Genomic DNA, 4229 nt, shown 5'->3' with positions numbered 1-4229 from the left:
CAGTCTGTCATAATGTGACCTGATGTCAACAGATTCTCCTCATTATCTGGGACAAACATATTGAAAGCTGACATACTGGTCTAAAAGTGTTGCAATGTGATATCTTATAAAGTATGTATTTCAGCAAGAAAAGGAAAATGGGCGTTACGAAAGGCAGGAAATTCAAGGTTGAGATTTGCTGTGGCTTCTCGCTTCTGCTTAAATTTGCATTGGCATGCACACCTACAGAGTTTGCGCAACACTAAGGAACGAGTTCAAGTGTGTTTACTACTTTCTGCTTATGTTGACAAACTAAGCATAACGTTTTGTATCAGCTTTACTGTATTTAGTAAGTTAAGGGGTTGGTTTGTGTTGCTAAAGTGCTTTCTTCAAGAAGAGCAAAGACAAATTATACCAACTTTTGGGTTTGGTTTGAAAGTTTCTGGAAAGTTGGAGTAAATTCTCCTTCCTCCCCCCCCCATCCTACAGCCTAAGGCAAAGTTTTACTGAATTTTTAACATTGCATTTTTAAGGGGGGAAATGCAACAGAATTAACAGACAATCGGAAGGTCAGCATTCTAAGACGAACAGTTTAAAGGACAGCCTCTGTTCTGGAGAAGTTTAAACTGCTAGTCCACCAGACAGTGCCTTATTATCCTTACTAAAGGCATTAGCTGTGTGAGCTTGTTTGTTCAGTGTATTATCTCAGACTAACTTACCTTCCTGGATAAAGGTGTGGTGATTATTTGTTTTGTATTGTCATGCCTGCCTGAATTACTGACACTCCTGTTTATACAGCTCAGATACTTCTTAGATGGCCTAATATGTATTGCTGCACACATCAAAAGTTACTGTCACCCACCTTGTATTCCCCACCAAATCTTAAATTACGGACTTTTGAAAGAGTCCTTTAAGCTGAATTTAGGCTTTTATCACTGGGAAATTAGTTCATATCTCAACAATGCAGTCCATCTGGATGTTTTTGTCTTTGCCCTGTTGTATCTCTTGAGCATGTCATAGCTATTTCAATTTATTGAAGAGAGGAGGAGGTAGGGCTCAGGGTATGCCGTTTAAAAGACAGTGCTTCCCTTTGACAGTTTTAGTCAGTTTTAGCTAAGTAAGTGACAGACCAAGTTTACCTCTGAGCTGAAAAGATTAGTATTTTTGGAATATATTTAATTTGTTGCCTATGTCTTTGCATTATAATGACCAACGGTGTGACTGTCAGTGGGGTCGAGTACCATTTTTTTAGGAGTTTGAGAGCTACACTGTCGTGCAGGGCTGTTTCTGTTCATGCGAAGATAGTGTTGTGTTGACGCTGCTGGGTTTGATTATTACTTACAGAGCATGTAGGTAATGTGCCTTTGAGAATATGATAAAACAATATGTAACTTGCAGTGAGGCACTCAAGAACACTAATAATGTCAAACTTTCACTCTTGGGACTTGAGCTCAGGGTCGTAAAATGTTTAAATGATTATTTTATCGTTTCATATTTCTATTGACTAACAGTATTTAAAAAAAAAAACACAAACAAACATAATGTATAGCTCAACAAGACTTTTTTTACCCACTAGTAAGGAACATCTCACTTGTAAATAGAAGATGGATCATGCTTCTGGTTTTAGTCTTTAAACCTGGGAGATGTGGCTACCTGAGAAATGATGGGGGTGAATTAAATAAACGCTTGCCCATTTTCATGGCAAAATGAACTGACAGTTTTTCCAGCCTATTATGTACTACACTATGATTAAGATATTATAGAATATCTCAAATTGGAAGGAACCCATAAGGATCATCGAGTCCAACTCCCTGCTCCTCGCAGGACTACCTAAAACTAAACCATATGGCTAAAAGCGTCGTCTTAGACGCTCCTTGAACTCTGACAGGCTTGGTGCCCCGACCACTTCCCTGGGGAGCCTGTTCCAGTGACCACCCTCTCTCTGCAAAAAACCTTTTCCTAATGTCCAATGTGAGTGATTCTTAATGGAAAACATGACTTTATTCTTATAGCTTATCTGCTTCTGAACTTTGAGCTCTACTGCTTTTCAGGAATGACTATAAAAGTTCCTCAGATCTCTGTCTTTACAGTCTGATGGATGGTTTTTTTTTTAACGGGCATAATTTTTTTTGTGTGTGGTTTTTTTTGGTTGGCATAATATGTACTGCTGAGTATGCTCTACATGAAGACTCATGTAGAGTTTGAGCTTGGATGGCATCTTCTGCATCCTGGTTAGAAAAGTGTAGAATGGAGGTATGTGTACTTGTTAGAACCAATAGCCACCTGTCTTTGAAGGATGATATTCTTATGTTAAAGACGGTGAGACTGGCAGTACATATTCTACTGAGTAATTATAGGTAACCTTACCATGCGCGCTACTTTAACAATTTGGAATTGCCATTTGACTTTTCAGAAATTAACATCATTAGCTACAACCTCATCAGTTCAGAACTGATAAATACCATACCTTTCTAGACCATATAATAAATCTCCAAGTATTTCAAAAGTAGAAGAAAGGTACATTGAAAATTAATGATTATAAGGTGGTTTCACTCTTTTACAGTTTAAATTTGAAAGCAGAAGTGTCACTGTGCAAGTTTTGACATGGGCATTAAGATTTAAACAGTCTTCCATAGCACATCGCTTGCCAGCTTCCATCAAATGAATTCACCTTGTACCATAATAGTTATTTTACTCGTATCTTGAAAACATTTTTGTACTATTTCACCATTTGTTTTCTTTTGTAGAATGCTCTTTCCTGTCAATTCACAGGGAGTGTTCTCTTCAAAGGGTGCCGGTGGGGAAGAAGGAACACTCATTTTCCCAGAGCTCGTGTGCATGTGAATGAAACTTGGTAATTTTCTGTGGAGATTTAAGGGTGTTCAGAACTGGAATTAAACTCAAATTAGTAACTTTCACTGTTTTAGCAGACAGAAGGCAGTTTTTTAAGTAATCTGGCACTAGTAAGTGGTGCTGTCTTGCTGGCCTAAATTAATTAATTCTTATATTTTTATTTTAGCGCATTGATTGTGCTAAAAATAAGTTGCATAATGTATTGTACATATATTGGAGACATGGCAAAAGAATTAAAATCCACCCTTAAAGAGAGAGAAGTTCAAAAGAAAGGCAAGCATTTGCATTTCCTATATACACTAGGAAAAAAGTCTACCTTAGGGTTCACAGATGCCCTTAATAAAGATTTTTATCCTGGCAGCAACAAGGTAATTTTGCAGGTTTTAAGCTTCTAATATAATTCTGAATAAGAAATGAGAATTACATTAATTTTATTACTGCTTTCCGACCCACCAAGATAATTTCTGCCTGAGTTGAGCTGTTCAAATGTATTCTAATGCCTAAGAAAAAGTTTGTCGTGGATTGCAGGGTGCACCTTCTGATCTCAGAAATAATCAGTGCTTTTTTTGGACAATGCCGCATTCTTCTGTCTCGTTAGCTTGCCTTTTTAAATTAGGATAAAGATTTGAGAGGGATTTAGTGCTTTGGGTTTTGGGTTTGGTTTTTTTATTATTATTCTCCATTTTTAAAATTGGGCTGTCCCTGTATTTTTTTGAAATAAATCCTCTTGCTTTCTTGATTTGTTGCTGCTTTTACAGATTGGAATTAGCAAATATCTTCTGATGAAATGTCTTTGAATATTGGGAATAGCTGCCTTTGTACTGAGTCATGGCCTACATATATGTACAGAGTGGATATATTTTGCAATGTAGGCCGTCTCTTTGTGTACTGAGAACGTAACGTACGCAAGCACTGTAGTCAAAGGAGGCTCCCCGAGAACAGCAGTTGGGCTGGATGTTTGCAGTCTGTCCTTTATTTCATCATATTGCTAAATATTTTTCAACCATGTCTTACTGATCCCTGTAATTTAGCATGTAGATGGGTGCGGGTGATATGTGCTTGCATTTATAATTCTTACGTTGTTTTCCATGGTCCAAGGCTCTTCACCGTGTACTGCAGCGTAAGAGCCTTATAACGCACAGTTTAAACACATTTGAAAGTGAGAAATTATGTAAAATTTTCTACCAAAAAGGAAACACAGCTTTTGTTTGAATTCCCTTTCCTGAAAAACCTGCCAAACTCCTGGGCAGAGTGTGGAAGCAGACTAAAAGTCCCCTGTTGAAGTGATCTATTAATCATTATCTTTCACTTGGAGAACTCTGAACAGGGTCGTTACTGTTTATTTTAATCAACCTATTCAGCAGTAGCATAGTTCCCTTAGATATTTTTAATCGTGT

Source organism: Aptenodytes patagonicus, chromosome 20 (assembly GCF_965638725.1).
Source record: "Aptenodytes patagonicus chromosome 20, bAptPat1.pri.cur, whole genome shotgun sequence".
NCBI lineage: Eukaryota > Metazoa > Chordata > Aves > Sphenisciformes > Spheniscidae > Aptenodytes > Aptenodytes patagonicus.
This window is presented reverse-complemented; position numbering follows the sequence as displayed.